Source organism: Silene latifolia, chromosome 9 (genome assembly GCF_048544455.1).
Source record: "Silene latifolia isolate original U9 population chromosome 9, ASM4854445v1, whole genome shotgun sequence".
Taxonomy (NCBI): domain Eukaryota; kingdom Viridiplantae; phylum Streptophyta; class Magnoliopsida; order Caryophyllales; family Caryophyllaceae; genus Silene; species Silene latifolia.
In genome coordinates, this window is record NC_133534.1 from 27491823 (window position 1) to 27506060 (window position 14238).

Here is a 14238-nt window from a genome sequence, read left to right on the forward strand (position 1 = left end):
ACTCCGGACGAACCATGGCCCTCATGAAGCGGATGAGGACCACAAAACCAGCAGTGACCCAGTCCCAACGTCCTAGGGAACTCAGGTCAGAAAGGAAGGGAAGGAGCTTCGTCGACAGCCTCTCGCCCTTGTCTCCGAGGTAGATCGAAGACAGAAACCACCAAAGCCACAGGCGAGCCCTCTGCTCAGCTGTGCAGAGAGGAGGAGCCGTCTCCCTCCCATCGATCGTCACCAGCGCCGGGGTCTTCCCCGCAAAGTAGTCTCGAACGTAAGAACTGGGTACCAAACCCGGCACTGCAACAGCCTTCGGCGACAAGTTCCAGTCGATCAATCTCCTCGCCTCGGCCGAGTCCGCCCTCATGGCAGTCTCCGGCCACACCATCTCCTCGGTCCCGCACGGCAGACCAGAAATTATGCCGTAATCCTCCAAGGTGACTCCCACCTCACCAAAAGGTAGGTGAAACGTGGAAGTCGTATCCCAGAATCGGTCCAAGAAAGCGCGGACCAGGCTAAGGTTAGCCTGCAACTTCCTCTTCACGATATCCCTCCCGACCTGAACCAGAGGACCGAACGCTCCACGCTCGACCATGGCCCTCTCCTCCGCCGACAGCTGCTCGTAGTGCTCCATCGCTGTCGTGTAACCCGAGAACGACCTGATGTTCCCGGCCTCCTATTATGATTTGGAACAAAAGCTATCTTTAGTTTTGAATGAAATTTGAAAGAAATTTGGACAAAAAGAATGAAAGAGGACAGGTGTGAGTAGTGAATTCCTATTTACCAAGCTCTTCACCGTCCGTAGGACAGTGACCCTCTCGCAGCCCACACGAGGTGCCTACTCTCCCAAGTCTCAGCCCACGCAGGAGCTCCTCTCAGCTGACGACCTCCTCGCCCGACGTTGGCCCGTCTCGAGGCCTCCTCCTCCTCGACGGCCTCCTCCTCGTGAGCCTCGTCTCCAGCAGCCATCACCGCAGCGGTGAAGGCCTGCTCTAAAGCCTCCTCAACAACAGTGGCGTCTATCTCCATGGGAGCTCTCCCAGAAGTAGAAGCCTCATCACCTGCAAAGCAAAATCGGGCAGCGTCATACGACGACGAGCCTTTGTTATGGGGTTTTCAAGCCTTCAAAGCCCTGAAACTGCTCCTCCCGTGCCATCCTTGGCCATATTCCCATCAACCCGGTCACTCATGCGATAAATTGGGTCAAGTCATGTCCAATTCGAAGCCTAGTTCTGGGTTCGAGTCGGAAATTCGGCAGCATTTCGCTATAACGGTGATTATGCCCTAGAAAGGTGTCTTGAAAAAGTTGTCACAAACCAAAATTCCGAGATGGTAGGAAGTTTACCCATCATTCAAGGATCCCAAATATCAAATTTCATCGCAAATGGGCAATCCTAAGGCTATTTTCGAAGCAATTTACGGTTCAGCTGTAAAACCGTCTCAAAATTCACTCAAGGGCTCAAAACTTGATGAAAATTCGAAGCAAATGCATGGTTGTGTTCCTAAAACTACCTCCTATCCATTTCTAGTGTCAATTTGGCAAGGCAAATCCATTTGGGGGAAAAGCCCCAAATTTTCGATCAAAAGGGTCGAAAACCCTAATTTTCGCGGCTCAAAATTCAACAAATGCAGAAGATTAATGCAAGATCAAGACACATACCTCGATTAGTCATGTTTAAAGCAAGCTTTTGAATCAAACCTTGGCGAAAATGGTGAAGATTTGAGAGAGAAACGAGTGATTTGTGTTTCGAATGCAAATGAACATAATCCCTCTGATTTCGCGTTTTTACGCAGGAAAGCCAAATTGGGGAAAAGACGCAGCAGGCGCTGCGCCTCTTCCAAGAGACGCAGTTCTTGCTGCGCCCTTTCCTTTTGTTCCCTCTATACGGATTTTCAAAAATTCGTTATAAGTTCGTTATTTGTGGGCCCATCTTTGGTGCGCCTCTTTCTCGATGCTATTTTACCCTTTTGGTTCGTTCGACGATCTTCTTTCGTTCCGGTTCGCATTTCCAAGCCAGTGGCGGACTGTTATTCCTTCCAAGGCTCATTTTGCTTATCTCAACGAGCGTTTACTTACTAACAAAAATTCGACACACCTTCATTATGTCTCAAGCGAGAGTAAGCGTACGCACTGTGTCTCTCAAGACGTGAGGGTTGACATCTACCTAAGCAGATTTTTTCCCTCAGCGGTTCCCGGCGTCCGCCACTCAATATTTGTCCCAGCGCAGCGATATTTTGCAAAAGTATTGCTCACTCAAGATTTCTTCCACGACGATCAAGATGTTCCTAGTCGTCAAAATATTTGTCCCAGCGCAGCCCGATATTTTGCAGTATTGCTCACTCAAGATTTCTTCCATGACGATCAAGATGTTCCTAGTCGTCAAAACATTTGTCCCCAGCGCAGCAGTATTTTGCAGTATTGCTCACTCAAGATTTCTTCCATGGCGATCAAGATGTTCCTAATCGTCAATATATTCCCCAACAAGAGTTCGCTTGAGACCGACGCAAGCAGATTCAACCTCAAGTTTTTTTTTTGCCAGAGTTCGCTTGAGACCGGCGCAAGCGGATTCCCCAGCAGTTTCTACCGACGTCCTGCTGCCCTCACTATATTTTGTGTTTCCCCGCGGAGTTCGACAGGGTGTCGTTCTCCAGAAGTTCCTATATCCAAACCTTAGCCACCTTTAAGTTGACCTTATTGTTAGGCCTCCTTCCCGTCAATGCTTTCCTTTAGGGCCCCATACCCTAGCATAATCCTTATATACCCTTTAGGTCTTACCCTTAGCTCCCATGCTCAACCTTAGCTCCTACGCAACTCCGAAAGCATCTCGAGAAGAAGTCTCAGGTATGGTCTCTTCTTATGGCTGGCGAGCCTCCTTACGTAGTCTAATGGACTTTAAACGACCCTCCCCGATAGTCGACAGACTCTAAAATGTTCCCGACGACAGGTCCTTGGCTCAGACCCCTTGAGCGGCCTCGCGTCGCCATAGTCGTCAGTTGTAATCTTCGATTGACCTGATGGCTATACTTTGACTTTCGCCTTGTCCAAGCCTCGGTCAAAGTGGGGGCTCAGAGATACCTCATTTCTGCACCTCCCGCAAACCACCCAGTGATGATTGGGCCGCATGTTTGGTACGCGGAACGATTTGTGACAGTTCGTATGTTTATCGTCAAGTGATTGCTCAAATATTAATGTCTACCTCTTAGTTGTCATCTACGTGCCGATACGGTCGTTTTGGCAGTAATTAGAGTACATTTGGAGTCCGGGTCAAAAACCGTCTTCATTTCCTAAAAACGTCAAATCCCGAGTCAAAGCAATGTGCTTGTCTACCTAAGGTTAGGATGTCATAAAATGTTGAGATTATATCTCATTTTGAGTCTCATGTCATTTCATTAGGCTAAACTTAAAGTTTACATTACAAAATGTGCATTTCATTTAGCTAAATGACAACCCGACTTTTAGGCCCGTTTTACGAGGTCATAATGAGTTTTATGGGTCAGGCCTATTTCATAGAAAGTTCTAGATCTCTTTCTTAGCTTTCCAACGCCACCGAAATCACCTTAATCCGTGTCTTGTAGAGAAAGTTATGCCTAAAATACGACAGGCTGTCAAACGCGTTTTCTACGCGCAGAGAAACCTACCCGGGAAAGGACGCAGCAAGTGCTGCGCCTCTTCCAAGGGACGCAGCGCCTGCTGCGCCTTTTCCCAGGGCTTTATTTTTGTCCAAGTTTCCGTGTTTTAACCTAAGTCGGTTATTTCCGGATCTTTCCTTCCGTGTCCTAGTCTTACCATAATTCCGTCGTGTGATTAGTATAAATAGGAGCCTTCGCTCCTCATATTTCTCACACGAGTGTCCGCCCTTCTCTTCTCCCTTTGCATTCTAGACTTTGTTCTTACTTATTGGCGCCTATGTGCTTGAACTTTCGACCACGTAAGCTCGGATCTTTCCGGGTACCAGCCTCTCCGTTGCATGACCGACCAATTTGACCAACTACACTTAATCAACTTAATTAATCAATCGTTTTCCTCTTACGAGGGCACTCTCTTTGCATTCGCGTCGAGCATTCACTAATCGATATCTTAGTCCTTCTCGTTTCGTCAACATGTAAGTCTGAGGGTGTATAATCCTTATTTATTTATTGTATTTTACTTTTCGTATCATCATTGTAAGATTTACGTCGAAAATACCGTTAAAACCGATTTCTAAAACCCTTTGTTAAAACCTGTTTTTGCGGATTTTCAGTAAATAACCGTCGATAAAGGACGCAGCAACTGATGCGCCTCTTCAAAGGAGCGCAGTTCCTGCTGCGCCTCTTCGTGAGGCTGCCGCAGTTCCTGCTTCCTTTCTTCTTCGTTTGTCCTCTGTAATTCGTATTCAATTCTTTCTTTTGTTTGTTCGTCTGTTAATTCTTCGTCATGATAACATATAATTCCACATGTGTATATTATTCACCATCATTAGTATGTTTTAATTTGTCATAAATCCGACTTAAATACCAAGTAATCTCATATTTGCGGGTTTTCGTCATTAAATTCAATTCCGGATTGTAGAGATTCAATTTGTTCATATTGGGTTTCTGGAATTCGTCATTGATATAGTTTAATCTGTTTACTCGCATGTTCGTCGCATATTCGTTGTATATCCGTCGTATTTAGCCTAATTGACTTATTTCAATAGAGGACTCATTAATATTTTCATCATTATTTCATGTAAATAATCCGTTTCCGATTCATCCCATCCATGTTTATCGCTTTTATGACCATCATTCACATGTAATTAACCTATTAATCACTTCCATCCGAGTAAATATTTTAATCCATCATTAAATTCATCAATTCAGATTAACAATTTGCAGTTCCGGCTTCACAGCCAGAACTCACCCTTGGAACAGACGCAGCAATTGCTGCGCCTCTTCCAGAGGGCGATCTTGCGCTGTTCAGGATGATTTCGTCCCCGAACTCCGTTTCGCCTTGACCTAGTTTAATTAGCTTACGTATCATTAACTATTATCCGTATTATCACACGTTCATTCGTAATTCTTTCTTCTTTTCTTTTTCTCAAATTATCCGTTTTAAAGGTATTTTCGACATAAATCGCCTAATCCGATGTAATTATTGTAATTTTCATTATTGTAATTTATAATTATTGTATTTCTTTTATTGCTTGTATGTTTTCTCATGTAAATGAACATTAAATCCTACTTCGACCCAATTCTATGCTAATTACGTGTCAACCGACTTAGTTAAATTCTCACATTCTAGGATTAAAACTTGGATGTTGCATTGCATGCATATAGCCGACGATATATCGAGTACGAATAATTTCCCTAATCATTAGTAGAGGCCGCTATCGAGGCGGGCGGGATTAGGTGTTCGATCAAAAGAGCTTCCTAATACGTACCCTCACCCCTTACTCCAGATCTCCGTGAGCACCCGTGTTCATTGGCATCCACGAGAGTCATTCTAGACATAGAATGCTAAGGGTAACGATTGCTTAGTGTTCATGTCACTACTTTGTGTCTTGACATGACACGAGGTATTCGAACGGTTCCAATTTCCCATAAAAATTGGTGGCGACTCCATACAAAATGCAAACGCTTGTTTCGACCTTCACCAAGCGCCCCCGTGGGCGGCCCGCTGTCCACACACGTATACGAAACTTGCATGAACACTTCTGCGACCTCCTTAGCTTTTCAAGATCGTCCGATTCTTTTGGTTTACCATGTCTTTTACATCGAAAATAACTTGCCAACAACCCGTTCTTTTTCCTACTTTTAGCTCTGTTATTTGCTTTAACCAAAGCAAACCCATTCTCAAATGCGATTTTCTGAGCCCAATTGAAAGCATCGTCACGCGTTTCGAAATCTATAGTAGTCTCGAACAACGGGTTGTAATCAATTGGATTCTCGCCAAAATCCTCCCACGATTCCTGTTACAAGGAATAAGGACTATAGTAAGACAATAAAAAGGATTCATAAACTACATAAATTGCGTAAAACGAAAGAAAAACATGTAAAAACGAGTAGAAAACGAGTAATTCATGCCTAAAACACGAGACCCAACAAACGACCGCGGCCAAACATTACTTTCTATCGATCAACCACGGACGAATAACGAAAACCAACTTTAATCCACGACCAAACAATGAAAATCAACATTTGACCACGACAAAACAATGAAATCCAACGTCTGACCACGGCCAAACTAAGAAATCCAACGTTTGACCACGGCCAAACATTGAATTCCAACGTTTGACCACGGCCAAACATTGAATTCCTACGTTGGACCATGGCCAAACGTGGAAATCCTTCGTTTGGTCTGTGGCAAACGTTGGTTTCCAACGTTTGGACCGTGGTCTGAACGTTGGTTTCCAACTTTGGCCATGGTTCATCTTTCGGGGGACATTTTTCAGATTACGCAACAAATTCAAACATTCGCTACTACTAAGTTAATATGTCAATTAATTCAACTATCGAATAGAATGAATGATGCGCAAAAAAAATTGAAAAATTAAGCAAATGATTAAGTTGTTTACGTACCGTTGAATCGAGATCCGACATATTGTTAATTGTTGTTGTTGTTTTTTGTTTTGAATTTAGTTGAGTTTGAGAGAATATTTTTTAGAGAGAGAAAGTCAAAAGGGCAGTCATCGTCTTTTTTATGAAAAATGTCGTCGATATTTACTAAAACGTCGTCGATATAAATCAGCCATCTAAAAAAATAGCCTGCAAAAAAACCCCTCAATTTACAATTTTCATTAATATAATTGTCATAAAACAGTATAAATGCTCTGTTTGGCAAGACATTTCAGGTACCTGATTTGGTCAAAGTAGCTTATTCAACTAAAATTTCAGGTACTTTATTTTTTTGTAAGCGTTTGGCAAGTAGCTTATTTGACCAAATAAACTAACTGAAATGAAATGCTACCTGGAGTAGCTTTTGAGATTTCAGGTACCTGATTTGGTTTGATTTTCCGTTTTTACCCTTTAAATCTATACTATTAAATAATTATCATATCCTTTTACGTCATTTCATCAAAATCAGTTACCTTTTTCAGTTAGTTTGCCAAACATGTTTTTATATAATCAACTACCTTATCAGTTCTTAATTTTCAGCTACCTTATCAGTTACTTTTTCATGTTTCAGTTAGTTTTTCAGTTTTCATCTATTTTTTAGGTTTCTGCTACCTTTTCAGTTAGTTTTACCAAACAGAGCCTAAGTATTCAATAAGTTAAATAGCCCTTTTTAAATTGACAGAAAAAAAACAAAGTACTTAATAATAATAATAATAATAATAATAATAATAATAATAATAATAATAATAATAATTTCAACAACCCAGTCATTGGATCTACACATTTCTATAGATGATTTCAATAAACCAGTCATTAGATCTACAAATTTCTACAGTTTTATGATTAAAAATCCATATAAATAATTTTTGAAATACGGTTCATAATAATAAAATAAATAAAATTTGCATAAAATGAAAAAAACCAGAAAAAATTATTAAGGATTGAAAAATTTGTCGGAAATCATTTGCAAAAATATCCAAACATATCTTTTTCCTCAAATTCTTATAATCTATTTTTTACGTATTAATTTGATTGAGGGTGATCTTGAGGAAGGGAGAAAGGGACGTTTGGATTTTCATATATTTTTCAAATGAGTGACAACAGGCGGCGGAATGAGGGTTGGTAAAAGAGAACTGCGTAATACGAAGTATGAGTCAAATTGGTATTCATGTTGTTTATAATGGGTGGGGAGTTTCTCGACCAAAACAGTGACATGGTTAGCACAAGGCTTGTCGATAGAAGTATTGACAAATGTGAATTTTATTGGATTTTGAAACTAAATGTTCCTCTAAAATTGAAATTTTTTCTTTGGAAAACTTGTGTAGATGGTCTCTCTACGAAAAGTAGGCTTCTAAGAAATCATATAATTGTCCCACCTCAATGTGTTTTGTGCAATCATTCAATTGAAGATAAAGATCATTTTCTTTTCAACTCTTCCTTGATTGCATCAGTCATCCAAGCCATGGAATATCATTAACTTTAACAATTTTTTGGCAATATACGATAATATTGCAAGTCAAAGCTTTATAGAGAATCTTAATCATCTTAAAATTTTAATTCCAAAAGCCGATTTTATTAAGATTGTATTTATTTGGTGGAATGGTTCCATAGAAATGACATTATTTTTAATAATGTTCATTTTAGTATCAACAAACTTATCCTTTTATGTAATAATAGCATCAAGATTTGGAATGAGACTAGACATAAGGTTCTTAACAATCCTGATAATGACGTGTCATTTAGAAATACTATTAGTAAGGAATAAATTTGGTGGGAAAAACCTAAAAATGGGTTTCTAAAGCTAAATTTTGACGATCAAAAATAGATGGTAATAAAGCTGCCCTAGGATATGCTATGATGATAATGGTAAATTTTTTTTGCTAGGAGCAAAAAAAGTGCGGATCTAATAGTATTCTTTTTGCTGAAACTCTCGCTTTAAAAGAAGGCATTTTAGAAGCTAAATACTTAGGAATCTCGAAGTTAATTGTAGAAGGTGATAATTTATGTGTTATTAACTCAATCCGTAGTACTTGGTAAATTCCTTGGAAAATTTCTAGTGTTATCAAGGATGTAAAATCAGATCTTTAATAATAGTAATGAGGTGAAACAAGTTTTTATTTAGCAAATGGGTAGATGTGTATTTATAAAGGGAGGGTAGGGTTTTTAATTGTAGTTGTGTTATATGGGTCAAATAAAGTTAGACTTTTGGCGGTGAATGAGAAGCATAGCACAAATAGGATTATACATTCAATTGTACCATAAGCATTGTACAACTAAATTATAAGAATCCGAGCTTATATGTATTCTTTTTGAGCTAATTCAAAGTTCATGTTTTATTGTGTAAATGAATAAGCTCAGTAACGTTCTAATAAAGCTCATATTCTTTAAAATAAAGTTCGGGTACTTAATCACAAAGCTCATATTCCACATCGTACAACATATACAATTGGTTGTATAGTCCATGAATCAGATAGAGTGCAACCAAGTTGAAAATTGGGTTATGAATTTGATTTATAAGGGAGGCGGCGATTATGATTGGGGTAAGACTATATAAAATGGGAGTGGGTTGAATTAATATACTATTATTGGGGCGAGGGTTATAGGATGTTTGGTTTGGCTCAAGTTTTTTTATACAATATATACATCTCAAGAATAAAACGAGTTGAGTGCATTCTAGTGGGTTAAATGGATAAGCCTTTTGCTAATCTAAATTCAATTTTTTTGTCTTATCTTTAATATTTGATATGTCTTAAGTTTAAGACGGATATGTCCGTATCAATGAGAGTTTGTGTTTTTTTTATAATATTGCTTCATTACTATAGTTTTATGTTTGTTAGATAAGTTTATGTTGTTTTTATCTTACTTACGTGGACGATATCTCGGTTTATATTTATTTACATAAATGGTTACAACTAACGCATATGTTGGTTGTTTATTTTTTTTGGTTTAATTAAATATGAAAAATCAATTTATTAATAAGCAATGAGTTTTTGATTTATGGTAATAGTAAGTGTACTTATACAAGAGTTTTTTTTTTTGTGCAAAACGGTTGCACTTATACAAGAGTTAATGTAGTTTACAAACAAGTAATGCTTCAAACTTTTGATTTGCGGCAGTATACATTTTCTACTATGTGTACTCTGGGAGGTATTTTTAAGGATTTTAGTCTTTACTACTCCTTCCTAGTCTGAGTGTTGGTTCCCCTTTCTATTTTTATGCTAGTTGGGTGTTGGTTCATCTTTCCTTTTTTGGTAAATTTTGGGTGGTCCAAATTCAATTTCATGTGGGGTAGGGTGTTTTGTGTGGTCCAAATTCATTTTCTTAATTTTGGTACCCAAAAGAAAGGGAACCAACACTCAGACTAGGAGGGAGTATATTTTTATATAAATAACATGTATTTGATTCAATATATTTTATAATAATTTTAGGTAACAAATCCGCACAATTTTGCACGGGTTAAAACTAGTTGTATAATAGCTATGTACAACCGCGTCAAAGTTATCGAGCTCTCACCCAAAGTTGTTGAGTTATTTTATAAGAGAATTTTATGCTCGATAGGCCCCACCGGGAAGACGGGGGCTTTCCCCTGTAGCTTGCTTCGTTTACTTTGTCTGACTTCAAGAGTAGCTAGAGAAGACCTTTCCACGTATGAACATAGGAAATGAAGCTCTTTATGTATCTACTGTATCTCCTGTAGACGTTCCCACTGACCCAGGATTTTCTTCTTCTATAAGTCTGTCTATCTACTTCATTGTAAGTCTCCCTTGAAACTGTATATATAGATCCGCAGTTGTCTTGCAATAAGTACTAATGTAAGTTGTTAGCGCGGAAGATGCTCCCCGAGAAATATGCTTTATTAGTGGATCCTGTATGCACTCTTAGAGTGGCACCAAATACCTATTTATTTAATCAGAAACGTCAGTTGAGAGCGCTTCACCTCGAAACATGATAGGGGCAAATCTCACCACCATCTATGCGTGGTTAGGGGGATTTAGTCTGATTTGTCAAAGTACTTATGTTATGAATATTTGATACCGCGAAGGCAATGGTGGCTTGCTTCATTCGCTAAATCAAGCGGATACGCTGCCCACAAGCTTCGTTTCGACATCTTTGATGGTGGTACCATTAGCGAGGTTTATGAAATTATTGTGCTTAATAATTATTCTGTTAAACTCAACAACTTTGTATTATAACTCGATAATTTTGTTAATAGAGCTCGACAACTTTGTAACAAAGTTCTACAACACTAAAAAAGTTGTATATATAACCGGTTGTATAATATATTAACTGAGTTAAAACTAGTTCGTTTTAAAATATGTTTTTGTTAAAATAGAGGAGTGTTTGTAGTTTTTTTATTTCAATAACTCTTTATTTTTTTACTAGTAAACGTGGAAAATGTGAAATATAGTGCTGTAATACCATGTTCATTTCTATTCCCTTCATAGTGCACATAGTGGGTATTGAATTGTGAGTTACGGTTTTAACCACAAAAACACGTTGAACATTGTGCCATTATGCCAATTTTAGGAGAAATAGAAATGTATATCAGATATACCTCAGATTTACCAATCGTTGGTTGGCGCAGTGGTAGTATGGGGCTGCGCTTGGTAGGGAGGTCTGCGGATCGATCCCTCACAACTGCGATTGGGAGGGGTTTAAATACCGTAATCCTTGGACACGCCCTGAAATCCGGATTAGTCGGCCCAATGTGGTTCGGATTACCGGATGGTTTAGACCAAAAAAAAAGATATACCTCAGATTTTATTAGTTTTTGAGTTTATGTGTATTTTTTTGAGTTTTTTTTTACAGATTATAAGTTACATTTTAATTTTTTGCCGTCAAAACTCAAATTTAACTGAGCTTATATGTAATGTTTTTGAGTTATATTGTAATTTTTTTGAGCTTAATGTCTAATTGAATGAATTCAGAAACTTTATAGTAAAACTCAGAAACTTTAAAACAAAACTCGAAAACTTTATTGTATTGCTCAAAAACTAAGCAATTGGTGATAATACATCGGATGTATAATCCACTTACTGCAATTCTATAATTTGCAATTCCTAAAAAGAAAGGATTACGTTTATAAGTTTACCTATTTGCCCAATTAAATTAAACGGTAAATTTAGTCAAACAGTAGACCGAAGTGTTAACACTTCCAGACTCGCATATTTTAGACAACATTCACATAGCACATATAAAGAAAAAATATAAAAAAATTCTTAATGTGTTAATGTTAGCTGTACTCTTATAGTCGAATCCGTTTTTAAAATGGGCGATTTTTACTAATTATTTAACAAAATGGGTCATTCTCAAAATAATTGTCGAAAATGGGTCGACATAGGCTTGGAATTTACGAAGCTATGGTGAAGGGTGAAGTCGCCACGGCGCTTGGTGACTTAAGTCGAAGCCATATTTTTGCAACCTCCCGTTCCCAGTATCATAATCCCCAAATCAGAAAAAAAAAAATCACATAACCCTAATAATTGAAACGTGAATTCTCCTCCAAAAACTACCCTGAATCTTTCAATTGAAACGATTAATTGTTAATTTATTAGTCTCTAAGTAATATCAAACAATCATTTGGATATTTCTTGGCTTATTTCCATATATATTGAAGGTATTAGCTATTACTCGCTTTTTAATTAGCAATTGATTTCATTAGCTAGTTAGTTTAGTTTATGATTATTATTCCATCTAGTTGATAGTTTAGTTGAATTTAGGTGGTTGTTAGTGTTTTAGATTAATTTATTTTGGTTATAATTATGGAGAGAAGTAATTTCCTCTTATTGTGTTATTGTAATGGTGAAATAGTTGAAGGAGATGGGTGTGTAAGTTATGTTGGTGGAAATGAGTCTTTTATTTTTGTTAGTAGTAACATGAACTACAATGATATTGTTAAGGAGGTATACATAACCATTGGCGTTGATAGTAGTATCAATTAGTGTTGAAGATGAAGTTTGCTAGTCTTGGATGTTTTAAGGTTGTTAGGCTTAATAATGATCGTTCTTTACAAGCGATGTGGGCTAGTATACCTCATTCAAAGGCGGGTTCTATGGATATTTATGTTGAGTTAATATCATTTCAACAACCTCAAGTGAGTAATCTAAGTGTCGTACCAAATGTGTCATTTTCCAGGATGTTAAACATAATGTCGAAGAATGATGATCGGTATGGGTCATTGTTGAGAAATAATATCGGAGTAGAGGTAGGTGACGGTAATTTTGAAGAGGATGAAGTTGAGGTTGATCTTGATTTAAAATCAAAGTTTCAAAATTCATGAGTCAAAACCTCACACGGTGACATCCAAATGTGGGAGAAAACCTATAGCATGTAAGTGGACCTTAAGAGCCAACCAAAAAAGTGGGGTTTCCGAAACATTTACTATTGTGAGATACAATGGTAGTCATGAGACATCATGTTTGGGAGACACCATGCCTATAGACCACCGAAACTGGCGAAGAACTTTCATTAGTAGTGTAATTAGAAATATTGTGGAGGCAGATTGGGGGTTGTCGGTAAATGCTATAATTGAAATAATAATTGGTAAATTTAACTACACGATCACTTATATGAAGGCATTAAAAGCTAACAAAAAGCTATTGCCGACATATTTGGTGATTGGGAGTTATCGTACCAGTTGCTTTCCCGATACTTTGAAGCTTTGAAAGAATCTAATCCCGACACCGTGGTTCAATTTGTAAATTATCCAACGGATGATCCAAACGTTGTGATATTTCGTCGTGTATTTTAGGCTTTTGGAGCATCAATCAAGGGCTTTCCTCATTGTCGCCCTATAATTACAATTGACGGGACTCATTTGTATGGCAAATACAAAGGGATGCTTATGATTGCCATGGGAGTTGATGTCAATGATTAATTATATCCTCTTGCTTTTGCCATAGTTGAAAATGAGACTACGGAGACATGGTCATGGTTTTTGGCATGCATAAGATGTTTGGTTACACAACGTGCTGAGCTTTGGGTAATATCTGATAAACATCCGGGCATCATGAAAGAAATGAGTGAAGAGAGGAGCGGGTGGGAGGAACCAGTGGCATATCTTAGATTTTGTATACGACACCATGCATCCAATATCAACATAAAGTTCAAAAATAGGGCTTTGAAGGATTTGTTTAGTTGTACAGCTTTTCAACATCAACGATCAAGTTTAATAAAGGTTTATCAAATATTAATGAATTTAGTGTTGAGACAAGGGAAGACTTAGATAAGCTACCTTTGTCAAAGTGGTCCATGTGTCATGGTGGTGCACTTCGATATGGAATCAAAACAACTAATTTGGCTGAGGTGTTTAATAATGTGTTAAAGGGAGCTCGTTGCTTACCTATCACCGCTCTTGTCAAAGTTACATTTTATAGAGTAAATTCTTACTTTGTCCAAAGACGCGAATTTGCAAAGTCTAGAATCTTTGTGGGTTTGAAGATTTCCCCCGTGGTCACAAAGTATGTTGAAGACAATTTTGACAAAGCAACACATCATAAGGTTGAGTGCTATAATTCAGAGACCGGTGTCTATCAAGTGAAAACTGGGAGAGGTCAAAGGGAAGCAGGAAAGGGTGGTCATAGGCAAACTGTAAACTTGTCTAAAAAAACTTGTACTTGCAACAAGTTTCAGATATACAATTTACCATGTTCTCATGTGGCTGCTGTTTGT